The sequence below is a fragment of the Leptonychotes weddellii genome, chromosome 1 (assembly GCF_054177405.1).
Source record: "Leptonychotes weddellii isolate Sample4059 chromosome 1, ASM5417740v2, whole genome shotgun sequence".
In the NCBI taxonomy this organism is placed as follows: Eukaryota; Metazoa; Chordata; class Mammalia; order Carnivora; family Phocidae; genus Leptonychotes; species Leptonychotes weddellii.
This window is the reverse complement of record NC_138369.1, coordinates 105,826,966-105,842,888: the sequence shown is the minus strand read 5'-3', so window position 1 is coordinate 105,842,888 and position 15,923 is coordinate 105,826,966. Positions and strand designations below refer to the sequence as shown.

The 15,923-nt window shown below is 37.2% G+C and overlaps 1 long non-coding RNA gene across 3 annotated transcripts in view; it reads right to left on the bottom strand.

The window, feature by feature from the left end:
- Positions 1-15,923, bottom strand: part of LOC115943450 (uncharacterized) — a 509,154-nt gene that overhangs the window by 55,200 nt on the left and 438,031 nt on the right. For 2 of the 3 annotated variants that reach the window (XR_014148024.1, XR_014148027.1), the window contains exons 8-9: positions 8,261-8,424; positions 5,725-5,854 (exon numbers count right to left, since the gene is read on the bottom strand). This is a non-coding gene — a long non-coding RNA (uncharacterized LOC115943450). The remainder of the gene's footprint in view (positions 1-5,724; positions 5,855-8,260; positions 8,425-15,923) is intronic. The other variant, XR_014148026.1, reaches the window with a different exon arrangement.

Below are 15,923 nucleotides of genomic sequence, written 5' to 3'. Positions count from 1 at the left end.
CAAATAGGTTTCATAAGATATTAAGTAATTTAAATAAAGAAAAAAGAAATAGGTTAGGTTACAAAACCATACAATCAATATGATACCAGAACTGATAAAAGCAAAACAAAACCAAAAAAGTATATATATTTTCTGGAAGAACCCATAATATAATAAAAGTGAAACCACTCTGGAAAATAGTAAGGAGGTTCCTCAAGACGTTCAAAATAGAGCTACCCTATAACCTAGCAATTAAGTATTTACCCCAAAGATACAGATGTAATGAAAAGAAAAGGAACATGCACCCCAATATTCACAGCAGCAATGTCCACAATAGCCAAACTATGGAAGGAGCTGAGATGTCCTTCAACAGATGAATGGATAAAGAAGATGGATTTTTCATATATATCGTGGAATATTACTTAGCCATCAAAAAGGATGAATACCGGGCGCCTGGATGGCTCAGTTGGTTAAGCGACTGCCTTCGGCTCAGGTCATGATCCTGGAGTCCCTGGATCGAGTCCCGCATCAGGCTCCCTGCTCGGCAGGGAGTCTGCTTCTCCCTCTGACCCTACCCCCTCTCATGTGCTCTCTCTCATTCTCTCTCAAATAAATAAATAAAATCTTTTTTTTAAAAAAAAAAGCATGAATACCCACCATTTGCATCGACATGGATGGAACTGGAGGGGCTTATGCTAAGGAGAATAAGTCAAGCAGAGAAAGACAATTATCATATGGTTTCACTCATATGTAGAACATAAGGAATAGTGTGGAGGACCACAGGGGAAGGGAGGGAAAACTGAATGGGAAGAAATCAGAGAGGGAGACAAACCATGAGAGACTCTGGACTCTGGGAAACAAACTGAAGGTTGCAGAGGGGAAAAACGTGGGGGGATGGGGTAACCAGGTGATGGGTATTAAGGAGGGCAAGTGATGTGATGAGCATTGGGTGTTATACACAACTAATGAATCCTTGAACACTACAACAAAAACTAATGATGTACTATATGTTGGCTAACTGAACATAATAATAATAATATTAAAGTGAAACCAGTAACTAATATAGTTGAGGTTGGAATTTATTTTTATTGATTGATTGATTGATTGTTTAGGTGGAATTTATTTTTTTCTTTTTCACCTGTTGGCATTTTATAGTTCATCTTCAGCAAATATCATTTGCTTAATAAAGAAAAAAGGAAAATGCAGAACAATGGTGGGAACATGAGAGTTAGAAATACTTACATTAAATAATAATTGAATGAAGGGATGTATGTGTAGAAGTTATTTAGAGGGTCTACAGGGAAGTTTGTGTTGCATGTTTATGTCTGGGAAAGGGGAGTGAGGGCCCTGAAGGACCGTGTGGTTAACACTGGTGACTGCTAGCTTTCTTGCTCTTGGGTTCTGGTGGCCATGTGTCAGCCCCAGGGGAATGTAAGCCTATCATGCCAACCCTGCTCTCTTCTATGTTTCTTTCTAGCTCTTCTTACCTATCTTTCCTTCGGCTTGGAGATCTCTGCAGTTTCTTGTTTTCAGTTAATGGAGAAAATTTTAGGACAAGCTGGTATGGAGAAACTGAGGAACAGTGAAGGGTGAAGTCAGTAATAGATAAACACAGAAAACACATGAGATCTAGAGAAAAGAGAAGCCCTCTTCCTGCTTTCCTTACTATGCTTTATTCCACCTCCAGGAATGAAGAGATAAAATGCCCATTTCATAAAATACTGGAAGGACTTTGCTACTGAAGCAGTCAAGCCTTATATATGTCCCTCTAAACCAGCGCTTTTGTGTGTGGACTGGAGGCCAGTTGGTGGGGCCTTTACTCTCAAGTCTTTCACTCTGCTACCAGATGGTGGTCTGAGACCTTTACAGTTGTTTTCCCTTATTTATCTTTAACCGTGATTTTTTCCACACCCTTTTTATGATGCTAAATTGTTCCATAAAAAGCACTTCTGGTCTCTAAGACTTAAATTTTTTTTTAATCACATCCTTGTTGCGTTCTCTCTACTGCTTTGGACAGTGACACATTGTCAGCAAAATCACAGCCCTGTGTCTATGAGCACTGCAAATGTCTTGTGACTGACACATGATTTTTTTGTGGGCAGGTCTGGATACAAATGCAGGTAAACCACAAATCATCCCATGGGGCTTAACATTAAAGTCATCTCCCTTACACAATTGTGTGGTTTTGGACTTCTATTAAAAATAGGACAAATTAATATGATTAAATCAATAAGACTTAGTCATTTGGCTTCATAATTGGAAATGGAAGTAAATATGATCTAAATAATCTCAATAGCTTTTGGTAGAAAAATATGTATAACAGCAAAGTTCTAAATATTAACTTGAAATAAAGTATTTAAACCATGCTGAGATAGTCTAAGTCAGATGTTGGACAAAGTCCCCACTTCCCTGCCCAATTTATTCAGCATTCCATAGTCTACTCTAGGAAAAGAGGTGATACTACCAAACTTCAGTTTACAGGTGAACTAGTCTTTCAACTACATTTATAATGAAAGCCTTCCAGGAAAAGAAAAATCACTCTCCTGCACAGTGCCAAACAAAAAGATGATCCATTGATGTTTGTTAAACAAATGAAAAAAAGTCTTCCCATCTTTTGTTGGATTAGGATTAGATGGCTGTACACAGAGAATCTGCTTATGTCAATACACAATTTAATTAAGCAGAGTAATTGCTAATGTCAATAGTTGCCAGTAGGCAGCTTTTCTTTGGAACTATTGGAATTTTTTAGTAAATGTACCATGCTATCAGAGGAAAATGACTCTGTCCTTGATTTCATCCCAAGTGTAGCAAAACCACAGTTTTGGGAAATTTGTCTATGCTATATAGTAAATCATCTTAGTTCATCCACATATTTCTAAAAGCAACAAACCTTAATATGTTAATAATTTTCTTCCTCTTACTTTCCAAAATTGCCAGTTGTTACCAATTCATTGCTGGAAAATTGTGGCCCTTATAGGTGATGGACATTAACCACCAAAAACAATGAACTCGCACTTGTAAATTCAGACCCACCTTCATTGGTGCTCAGCAAGAAGGCACCTGCTGTTCTCCATTGATTATGGTGGATGACTTCCCCAAAATAACACATAAGTCAAAACATGTACAGTAGCCCAGAGAAAACATGCACAATTTCAGTTGCAAAGGACACTGTTCTTTGTCAATTGTGTTAAAATAGCTAAGGTATTTTTCCTTTCAGTATACAACAGGGGTTTTTGCCTTAGCCTACCACCTTGCAGTATTAAACTTAATCCCAATTGCCCACTAGTCTTTTGCTCAGGAAAGTAAATTCTAGGGTGCATGAAATGTTGTCATTCTTTAGCATAACTTCAAGTAGCCTAAGAAATATCCCTAATCCAGGAACCCTTAGACTATGATGGGAGTTCATATCTTTGACAGAGAAGGCTCGGGGATGTAGGAGCTGTGATACAGTACAAAGATCCCAAGGGAGGCTCATAAGGGGAGAGTTGTTGCCAGCTTGGAGATATGGTGACGAGGAGACCAGAAAGGGGAAAAACAAAAACCAAAACCAAAACCATTATGGAGTTAGAAAAAGGAAAAAAAAATACCTGAAAGAGTTAACTTGGGAAAAAGAGCTACACCCATCTGGGGAATGAGCAGCCATGGTCCCAGAATTGCATTTTCACAGAAACAAGTACACTGTTTATATTTAGATTGTGTGCTAGAGGTTGATAAAAATATCAAAATTTTAAAGGATAGTTTTAGTTACATTTTATTTAGTACTGAGAAAAATGTATTGCCTGCATTAGAGAAGATACTTATCATTTGAGGAGTACAATTAGGGAATGGGTGAAAATTATGGGAGCCTCCCTTTGGCACCCCTACTGAACGAGTTGAAGATAGCATTCCAAGTCTTTTCAGGGAATTTTAATTTATTAAATAAAAATAAATGAGAGAAGAGGTGCTTTTTATTAAAAAAAAACAATACTATGAATATATACCTATATTTTTTTTCTATTGAGTCTGTAGACTTTTGTTGATGCACAGTAACAAAATGCACAACGGAGAATAAAAGTCTTCACCCTTCTTGTTTTGTTTGTGCATTTAAGCATTTTCCAGAAATCTTTGTTTGGGATTTCTTATAAACTCAATGGGACACTTAATATCACTTTAAATTCTTGAATTCTGTCACAGCTCATCACCATGAATCATACTGCTATAGCTGGCCGCCCTCCCTTAAAAGAGAGTGAAAAAGAACCTAGAGCCACAAATGGTTCCTGAGACGAAAGAGGCAACAGCTGTTTATGGAAAGGAACATGTGAAGTAGATTATAGGGATAAAGAAAATGATTGTTTCAAACACACAATCTTGCAAAATGGTACATAGTGCTGGAAAAAGTTTTACTACTCTCAACACGTTGTTCCTTTGCAGCAGGTAATATGTGCTCACTGTGACTTTCTCTCTCAGTGTTTGCTGTCTCATTTCAGCTGGTGGTGTGGAAGGCACCAGGGCTTACAGTGTTCATCAGTGATCTGAACACACTCAGGCTCATAGCCCCCATTGTTAACAGAGCAAGAGCTGAGAGCTTGAGCACTGGAAAAGGCAAGAAACAAAATAAAACAGATGTCAAAAAATCCAGGGCCTGTTTGAACATAACTAGCATGCTGAGGAATCAATTGCTAAAGGAAATCTATTTCTGCCTATTTCTTACCTACCCCTGAGGGTCTTTGGCTAATACATTTTGATATTATCCCCTGCCCCAAAAGAAAACCAGCACATATATATTAGTCCCCAAATCAAGACAAACTGCACAGTCATTAACTATAAGATTCTTATTCTAAGAAGATATGTTTCTTCCTTAGTGACAGTGCTTCTTGCATTTGGAAGACAATATCCTTTCAGGGAGACAGATTAATGAGAAGAAAATTTCCAGCTGCTGCTACAGATCATAGTACATTCATGCTCACCATAGATATGAAAACACCCTCTGCAAAGAATGAGCCTTTATACTGCTTTATCGTGAATGATTTTTTAATGATAAAAATAAGCCACTAATTTTATCTTTACCCAGCTCATAATAGGGTGTCCTGCACACAATGGTCATTTAACAAATTATGCTAAGTGATTACTTAAGGATGTGACAGCTGAAAAACTATGTTGGGAATTGGGGATAAGTGTAAAGCAGTCAAATTTTGAAAACCAACTCTGAATTAGAGAAGATAATAGAGCACAGTTCAAGGATGAATTGGCACTTCTCTGCTTTCATCTACATTGACCGTGTGAGCTCCACCAGGGAAATAACCATGCCTGCCAGGCTCCTCCCTGCTCTCTCACACCACTGCCTGGCACAGTGTATGGGGTGGGTTCAGCCAGCTTTATGGACGTTAAACCTATGCAAAATGGTCCCACACGTGGTTATCACCATCTTGAAATTCTTAATACTTTTTGAACAACAGACCCAGTATATTCATTTTGTACTTGTTCCTGCAAATTACATAGCCAGTTCTTTACTCCGTTACACGTGTAGAATAAATAGAAACAAATAAACAAAAGGAATGACTTCCTAGCTTTTTCATTCTGAGTTCCAAAATTTTTAACCATTTTCAGAGGTCTTCAAATTTATAACTTCTCTGAAAGTAAATCTAGCCTAGATATTTAAAGCCTCATCAATGACATTTCTTTAGGGGGGAATAGAAGGAAAGAAAAACGCATATCTCTATGTCATTTCAGTGTATTTTAATTTACATTTTTTTCATATTCTCCTACCTCATTGTGAGGTATTCTAGACATAATTTGTAATGTAGAGAAATCAAGAACCAAGGAGTTGATACAGAAAGGAAGTGATGATCTTATTCTTCAACCTTCAATAAATATTTATTGTTTCATGTGCTGAAGGCTGAAATAGAAAATACAAGGAATTTAAAAAGAAACATGCAGCTCAACGATTGTTTTCAAAAATTAACAAAAAAGAGAGGAAAAAAAGACAAGAGTGTGACACTTTCAAGCTGCATTTAAACATTTGTCAAGTGGTAAAATGCATAGACTGATGGTCAGAAGTAAAGAAATAGATGTGTTCATATAAGCAAAAGAGACATAAAAATTTAGCTATCCAAGGTAACCATGATCACCTACTCCTGTATCAATCATCTGTTCACTTTGGTGGGTAAGCTCACCTGAGTGGTAAGCCATAACTATAAAACTATAATAATTAAGTATAAGCAGGTTGATTGATGAAAAGAATATTGTATAGACAATCCTGGCATAAAAGAACTTAATATACTTAATATATTACATAGAAATCTTAAATTCATTGAAGATGAAAAGGATCACTCAAACAGGGTGCTGGGATAATTGTTGAATTATCTGGAAAACACACATAATTTAAGCCTATACCATACACCAAAATAAATTCCAAGTAAATGAAACATTTAAATCTAACAAAATAAAACTATAAAACTACTAGATCAAATTATCTGTATTTCTCTATGAGCTGGATAAAAGACTCTTAAAACTCATATGGAAGAAAGAAATGAAAAATAAAAAGATAAATATATTGCATTATATAAAATTTAAACATGGATATATTGAAAAACAAAAATTGGCAAATTGGAAGTATTGCAATGTATGCAATAGGAAAAAAAAAACAATCAATGAAATGTTATCTACATAGAAAAATAAAAGAAAGAAATAGGCACACAATTCAAAAAGAAGGAATACATATGGTTAACAGACATATCAAATAATACAAATTACGGTAATCATGAGATGCCATTTAAACTGCTGTAATGGGTACCATAGTGTGGTGCCCAGATTCCATTTGGGGACTGGACTGAAATATTCATTCCTTCAGCTGCTGGGAGTGTTAGCAACTGGCAGATTTCAGCAGAGCCCCTCTCTAGAAGTGTCATTAACTGAAGAGAGACACTTTGCTCAAGGTCACATCCCCTACTCCAGAGGAGCCTGCACCTATAGATTGGTTGGGTGCAAGAATAATAAAGCCCCGCTGCCTTGTGCAAAGATGGGGCCAATATGAAAAGCTATTCCAGCTCTGATGTTCCCACAGAACTGGCCGAGGCAACTGTATCTCAGTTCAACTCATCCATCTGTCTAATTGTCTTTCCCTCACCTCTCACCCATGTTGTTCCCAAGAGCACACTTCAATAAATGTCCTCTATGCACATCTCAAAGTCTGTTTCCCAGAGAGCCATACCTATGACAGTTGGTAATGGAAGTAGAGTAAAAGAAATCTAGAATTGTAATGAGAAGAAAGATACTCAGTCTCAGTTTCAACCCCAAGACCAGCTACCACTGACAAGGACTGTAGTTCATTTCATTACCCTTACTCTTGCAAAATTTCCTGGGAAACAAAATAATCAGAATCCAAGAGAAGCTGTTCCCAATAATTATTATACAAAGCAAGTAGGTATGAGTGGTACAAAGCATGGACTGCAGTAGCAGCTCCAGCAACACTGTCCAATTTTTCGCTTCAGAACCGCACTCACTCCTCAATGGCTGGCCGTGTTGCCTGTGTACTGCTCATGGCCAAGTTGTTCTCCAAAAGAGTTGCCTCCAACTGAAGAGAACCTCCTCATCCAAGGTCATCCCCCATCCAGCACAGCCTGCAAGTTGTACAAGAGTATCAAGTCCCAGACCCCTTGCCTCAAGACTGGACAATTTTGAAGGAACATCCCAGCTCTCTAAAGATTGGTAAACCCTTGTTGAAATTGCATTGCACTTCAATTTCCTTCTTTGCCTTATCCTGCTTCCCTAACCCCTCACTTGTGTTGTTCTTAAACAAAAATCTTAAAGTCTAGTTTTTTGGGGGGAACCCAACCTATGACACCCATCATACTGTGAAAAATGATAAAATAAAAGATAATGTATAAGTTTTCCTTAGGCATAAAGAAAAAGGACAGTTTCTTCCAAAATACTGCTGATAGAAATTTAAATTGATATTTCCTGGAGGATAAGTTGATAATAAACATAATTTTTGATGTAGTCATTCTATGCATGTTAATTTATTCTAAGGAAATAATTCTGGAGATATTCATAGGTTTCACTATAAATGTGCTCATCAGTGACTGTGTTCACTATAGCAAAAGACAGAAAGCACAAAAATGGCCAATAACAGGTAAATCATTAAAGAAATTATTTATCATAAAATCGATTATCAGTCATTTTCTTAAATATATAATGGCACAGAAGAAGATATATATTAAAATTTTAAAAAGAATTTCTAAAAATCATATAAACTTTGACTTTGTTTCTTTTAGAAAAGAAAAAGAAGTGTAAATTAACTCACAGCTAGGACGCCTGTGTGGCCCAGTCGGTTGTCTGCCTTCAGCTCAGGTCATGATCTCAGAGTCCTGGGATTGAGTCCCATGTCAGGCTCCTTGCTCAGCGAGGAGTCTGCTTCTCCCTCTGCCTGCTGCTTCCCCTGCTTGTGCGCACACACACTCTCTCTCTCTGATAAATAAATAAATAAAATGTTAAAACAAAACAAAACAAAAAAACCTCACAGCCAAGCCTCCCAACTTGTCATTTTCCCCTCCTTATGGGAAAAAGATAGGATGGGCAGACTGAGGACAGTGTCTCCTCAAGACTGGTGTGCCTCTTTAAGCAATTGTTTTCTTGTCTACATTAAAGACAGGGAATTCTGCATCATCTTTACTGGTCCTTTCTGAAAGTTGATAAACTTTCTAAAAGAAACTTTTCATAATCGTTCTCTTCAGAATTTCCTCTTTAATATCAGTGCTTTTAGGCACTTCTAAAAATCTATACATTTCTACATAATACCTTGGAAATACTTACCCACGGCAGTCCCAAAGTTTAGAAATATAATGAATTAATATCACCATAGACCCTTAATTTGTTGTCCTGATTGCAACCATATAAGGTCAGACATTCTTCTCCATTTGAACAGTTGCTTGGATATCCCTGCTTAGAAGACCTCTGTGGTTCATAGCCCCTCTGTGAAGAATTTTTTCTACACTATCTCTGGGGTGCTGGGAAGAATCCCACTGGCAGGTACCACCTACATCAGGACCAGCGAAGCATGGCATTGTTAGAATTAGGAAGTACAAAGTGCTGGAACTCTTTGATGAGTCTTTCTCTTGGAATCCCCTGCCCACTTCATTCAATTCAAAGAACTGAGGTACAGTCTCATCTGCTAAGAAAGAAGGGCAGGGAGTCCTAGTCCAAAAGTGATATAGATGATTGATTGATAGATAATGGATAGATAGATAGATAGATAGGAAAAGTGCTGGAAGTACATAGGCTCTCTATTACCTCTGTCTCTAGTCTGGCCCAGGGATCTGTCCAGGCCTCAGTACCCACATTCCCACCTACTACAATGAAAATATTAAAATGGTTTGATTCTGTGGTGGTGATGATTTTTTACATTCTTTCTTTTTTTTAAAGATTTTATTTATTTATTTGTCAGAGAGAGAGAGCACAGGCAGAGGCGGAGGCAGAGGGAGAAGCAGGCTCCCCACCGAGCAGGAGCCCGATGTGGGACTCAATCCCAGGACCCTGGGATCATGACCTGAGCCGAAGGCAGATGCTTTCACTGACTGAGCCACCCAAGCATCCCTATATTCTTCCTTTTTTTCATATATATGTATTCTAAATTGCTATATATACATGTTGCTTTTATACTCAGAAAAAAAATAGGACAATGTATTTGTAATAGGATGACGAATGGTTATTATGCTTGCTTTATAAGGTAATATATATATTTTTAAAAAAGATGAAATTCACAATTTAAAAATGTTAGCAAAGTATCTTAGCAGCAAACTCATAAAAAGAAGTACAAATGACACATTTATTTTTAGAATCTGAACTTAATGAAAGAAGTAAAGCGATGTACATTGTTTTATTTAATTAGTAAACACTGAAAGAGACAAAAAAATTTTGTGCCAGGAAGGATAAGACGGGAACTCTTACATAGTGGTAACAGATTAACAAATTGTCTTAAAATTTGGAAAACATTTTGACAATAGGTATCAAGAATTTTTTAAAATATGTTTTTTTTTTACTTCTTTTACACTTAATCCTCCTCCTTGAAATCTCATCTAGAAACCAATAAAATATCTAGATCTATGCAATAAAATATCTAACATATGCAAATAAATGTGAACATCAACATTATTTAGAAGAGAAAAAAGATCCCATGATATAGATGTTTATTTACATATACCAAAAAGGTATTTTCCCCAATTAAATTGCATTTTACAAATAGTTTTAGATTAAAACATAATGAGATGTAGGGTTGTATGTGTGTAATATGTGCACTACTATATGAATGTATCACGAAAAGCAGCGTGGTCTCAATTATGAAGAGAAAAAAACATGCAAATAAAAGACTGGAATGAAAGAAGCCCAAATGTTAGCATGGTTGCTTCTGAGTGGTGGGTTGTTGTTGCCTATTCTCTCTTTATTTATACTTTTTGTACTTCCTTTTTTTTTTTTTTAACCCTAAAGATGTAATCCTTAGGAAATCAGGGAGAAAAAAAGTAAAAGAACAAACAACAATAAAAAAAAAAAAACCCTGAGCTTTCCACACAACCTTTCATCAAGTGTGTATTATAAAACTAGGTAAGTATTATATGGTAATTAGCTCAATAGAATATTATTCAAAATATCTGGATTTTAATCCTCGCTCTGACAATTTCTAGCAGCATGACTTTAGTCTCTCTTATTTACTGATTGATAGTAGGAGATTTATTTAATTCCTCCCAGCTTCAGTTTTCACATCTTTAAAAAGATTATAATGAGTATTTCACAGGATTGTTGGAGGGATTAAATAACTTTAAAAGGGAAAGCACCAAGCAATGTTCCTGGCACCCTCTAGGGGTTCCATTAATGTTTGTTGAAGGTAAAACAGCTGGGTGGTTCCATCATTGAAAATCACATTTTTTTAAAGTGTAGAAACAGCCTTACTTCACAGTTCTGGGTCACAATCTCCTACGCAGACAAAAGAATATCCTAAAAATATCTGAGCCTCTGGAAACTAATCAACTCAACAGAGCAATGGCAGTGGGAAGATCAGTACTGGCTTCGAATCCTTTCTCTCTCTTTTATTTTCTCTTATTCTCTATCTGCTTTAAAGTTTTGTTGTTGTTGTCTGCTTGCTTGATTTGGAGACTTATTCAGCCTGAATTATCTCCTCAGGATTTGTCTTATATTTTTTTATATATTAAGTAATGGTGAGCTTTCACTCATTCTGCCTTTGAAGTGGTATCATTCTATGTATTAAATTCATATAAGAAATTTTTTTTTTCAAAAAGAGGAACAAGGAAATAAAAAAGGAGGGACATCTGTATTCATTTCTGGACATTTTAGGCATGGTAGTTCCAAAAGACTTCGAAGCAGAAATTAATCCCACTGCCTGTGGAGTTCTGAGGACAAGCAGGGAGCGGCTCTCATTTAGAATCCTCCTTTGCCATCTATTAAGAAGTGAGCATGGTAGAGCTGGCCATGGGGGAGGCTTTTTGAGTCTCAATTCCTCTGAACATTGTCAGTGTTTAATCAATAGCTAGTCCAGGCATCATTAAACATGTGCTCTCAGTTCAAGGTCCTCTGATCGGAATGACTGAGGGAATTGCTCAGTTTTGCTGTCAAGTGCAAAAAAGGGTGCCTGTATTCAGGTTAGCCTACTTAAAAGAGATACAATTTTAAACCATCTTGCATTAAATGAAACCTGTTTTAATGGGTCACATGGAATATCAATTATTCTTGATCTCATAATTTGTGCTTCCAGTGCAGGATATATCCTACTGAATTTGAGACTCTGCACTATTAATTTATGCTTTCTACAAGGAGAAAGGTTAGCAAATGTGTCAGTCACTGGAATGGAAGCATTTTAAGGAAGGATTCTATGAATCTCATTTGGTAGGGACCAACATGACGAAGGCTTCTAGTAAATATGAAACCTTACAATGTACAAACCTTCAAATCAAATTTTAAACAATGTCAAACTAGAATAAGTCTTGGAACTCCTTTCTTTTTACTTTATTACAAGTCATCAGGTTGTTATTAAATAATACAGCCAAATGTTAGAATTTGAAGCAAACACTCATGCACTTATAATGTATATTCAAATGATTATATTGACTTTGACACAAGTAATTTTCAAACTGTGAAAAATCAAACTACAAAATTTTATATGGTCTATGTGATATTATTTTTTGTAAAATAAAATGCACATGGCTGAGTATACATGGGAAAAAGGACTGCAGCTTCCTGGCATTCAGTCTTTTGACTGTCATAATCCAAAGTGACAGGATTTCTCACCAGTCCAGCCTTAAGGCAATCATCTCTTGACGGGTTCTCTCTGATTCTACATGTGCCTAATCCATTTTCCATGCAACACTGTGATGGGAACCCTTTAAATTTTAATTGGTGTCTTTCCTTCCTTAAAAAGCTTCAACAATAAAATCCAAATGCCTTACTTTTGAATAAACATGTTTGTTTATTTTAACACAGCTGGATTTAATTGATCAGCTATGCCCAAAGGGCATATCATGGATCTATTCATGATATAAACTGAGTGGCCTCCCTCAAGTTGCTTAGCCTTCCTACCTTTCATTTTTTTCCCCCACATTGCTAAAATAGTCATACTAGCACCCACCTCACAGGATTTTATGAGGTTTAAATGAAACAGTGAATAGAGAGTACTTAACACTGTGCCCCAATAGATAACAAGCACCCCATAAATATGAGCCATTGTTATCATTTAACAACGTGCCCATGTTCACACTGCTAGTTGGTGCAAAGCTGGGATTCTAACTTAGAGCTCTGAGGTGCCAAAGCTTATGATCTTTCTGCTGTGCACTCTGTATATCAGATGTCTTAAGGGAGATTTGGATGAATGTTGGCACACATTCAGTTCACAGTCAGATCCTCCAACACAGGCCTGTAGTGCAGAATTTCTATATCATCAATTGAAGGGAAAGCTATGAGATTTAGACACCAGACACTGGGGAGGCAGGTTGACATTCTGTTGTGAAAGCTTAAGAGTCTGACCTGTATTTGTGCCCAGAGAGAAGGCCAACCCACAACAGCCCTGATCATCCAGTGTGGGTATCTACAGAATGAGCCAACTTCTTATTTTCCAAGAGAGAATACAGAGAATCTCCCTAAGTCCCCAAACTGGGGATGAAATAAGACCCTAAACTACCGTATCACATAGCCTGGAAAAGCGAAATTTAGCAAAGGTTACAATGGCAGATGTACTCAACTACCTACTTGTCTCCTTCTTCCCCTTCAAAAACTATAAAGCAGCTTCAGTATACTTCCCCATGATGTTTACTGATTTCAGAGAAGTAATCTATGGGCCTGTAAACCCAGGGCTGTGATTCCAAAGCTATAATATTAACCTTTGAATCCCAGTTTCAGTATCTTTAAAATGAGAATATCAGTATCTCCCTCTTAAGGTTGTTGTGAGGATTGGAGATAATGTTTTTAAAACCATAGTAACTATTATTACTAATGGTCACAGTCAAAATTACTCTAAACTACCTAGATTCTAGAGTTTGAGAAAAAAAAAAGAATCTCTGGATTAATTAATGTGTCTGAAAACAGAGTACTTGGACGATGCTTGTTCAGTCTCATGGTGACACCTCAACACAGAGGACCAAACTCTGAGGAGACCTGCCTCTCTCTGGTAATGCTCCAATCCAGTAGTCTTAATCCACCCAAACCAGCAAGCCTGCAGGGGTAGGAGACATTTGGTCTTGATTGTTAGGTCAATGGTTTCATTATTGTTTTATGACTACTGAAGAGATGCTCCTTGAAGTTTTCAAGGTCAGAGTTCAAGCTCCTTTTCTGACTACCTTCTTATCTATGGTCCTAACTTTAATCTTAACTTGGACCCAGACTTATGGACGTCATCCCCACCTTGCCTTCAGAACTCCAATTCTCAGGATCAGTATGTATCCCTACCTATGATTTGGTATTCAACCTGAACTTACAGATAGTGACCCCAGCCCTATCACAGGTTTTGTGTCTGACCCTTGCCCTAATCCTCTAATTGGAAGTGGCACCCTGGGTTCTCATTACAGCTTTGCCCTAGACTCCTATTAATAACCATATACAGGATACATCCTCTTTATGAAGTGGCTGCTCAGCATCAGGCTCTAGGCTTGGTGCAACTCTAGGTAGTCTTCCCACTCTCCTGGTGTGGAGGCCAGTCTTTGTCTTCCTGACATGCACTGTCTACCTCAGGTCTTGGCACTGACAGTGAGACCTAGGATTGCTGAGAACCAGTATCCAAACCATCCAACTGAATGGCAGGTTCACATCTTTGTTACATCTAGGGTTTAAAATATTGTCCATGATGTTTTTTCAAGGATCTAGGTGATAAATCTAGGCTTGAATTTAGTTAGTTTTATTACCTTTATATTTCATCTACTTCCAAAGACAATTTGAGGCAATGTACAGTCTAAAACACATTTTTAATAGAACCACTAAAGCTAAGGTTTAAAAGGAGGGAGGGAAATATAAAAATAACCATTGCAGCAAAACAAGAACCATGTTATGAAATGGGATAGAGATAGCTAAATTAGGAATATAGGTTAAAGAAAGTCCCTGCAATTAAACGTTTAACTAACTTAGTGCTGGGTTTCCTAGGAGCCAAAGCCATGCATTTATGTAATTCTTCTTAACTATAAAGAGAAGCAGATCATAAAAAACCAAAATGCTCCTACTTCTAAACAAAGCATAATTTATTGCAAGCATCTTTGAATTTTAAACATTGAATGGATATAGAGTCATTTAATAAAATTGAACACTTCATTTCAGTCACATGCTAGGTATTGAGAACACAAAAGAGATTAAAGCCTAGTAGGAGAGGTAGACAAGAAGAGAAACCTTTATAATGCATCGTGAGAGGTTCTATGTTAGAGACATGCCTTTGGCTCCATGTGGTGGTATAATATAATATTTCACAGTGCTATCTTGACCCAGTTTTTAAGTCATGGCTCAAAACTCTCAGTTCTTCTTCACAGACACTTTGCTAAGCCCTCACCCCAACTACTTTCTTTATCAGGCACACATATCCAACTGCTAGAGGTTTCCAGACACTTAAAACCCAGGATGGCCCCTTCTTCTTTGTGCTTGTGAAATCATTCAAAATACTCAATCCCAGGAAGACAGCGAGTTTAACCTAAACTCACCCAACTTGTCATAAATAAGCCACCTCTAATAGCTCCAGCTTGCTATGACCCTGTGTTGGGTGTAACCCATGAAGCCTTGAGTGGTACCCTTCTCTCATTTGTAGCTGCAAGTAACCAAGTGTTCTTCCTTTCATCTATCTGAGTGTCTTTATGTTGTGTCTCATCATTAAAAGAATCTTTAAAATCTCATAAAACAGGTGACAAATTTGGTTTATAGATATAGGAATAGACCTGGGAAGTCTTCCCAGAAGAGATGATTCCAAACTTTGTCTTGAAAGACAAGCAGAAGTTAGGTGAAGAGAGGTGGGGAGGAGAGAATATGAGGAGAGAGGAGAAAGTGGACTGGCAGTTGAACCCAGGGACAAGCACGTGCAGAAGCAGGGAGTGTCTGACAGATGGGACACTAAGAAAAAGATGGAGGGATGTGGAAACTTCTGGTACACCTGAGAAACTGCAAATGTTCGGTGTGTCTGAGACTGGAGTAGGAAGTATGGAGTAGAAATTAGTCAGGTGAGACAGAAGTACCAAAGAATCAGATTGTGAAGCATCTTGTAAGCCATAGTAAAAATTCTGAATTAATTCTAAAAGCTACATAGAGACAGTAAGTGCTTTTAAAGATGATAAAATAATTTCTTAAATTATATTTTCTTGAGACGTCTTGGCAATATTTTAGATAATGGATTGCATGGGGCAAGTAGGGAGGATGAAACCATTTAAGAGGCATTATAATAAATTTTTCTGTAAGAGATTATGAGGACCTGAATGAAAACAGTCATGTTGGAGACAGCT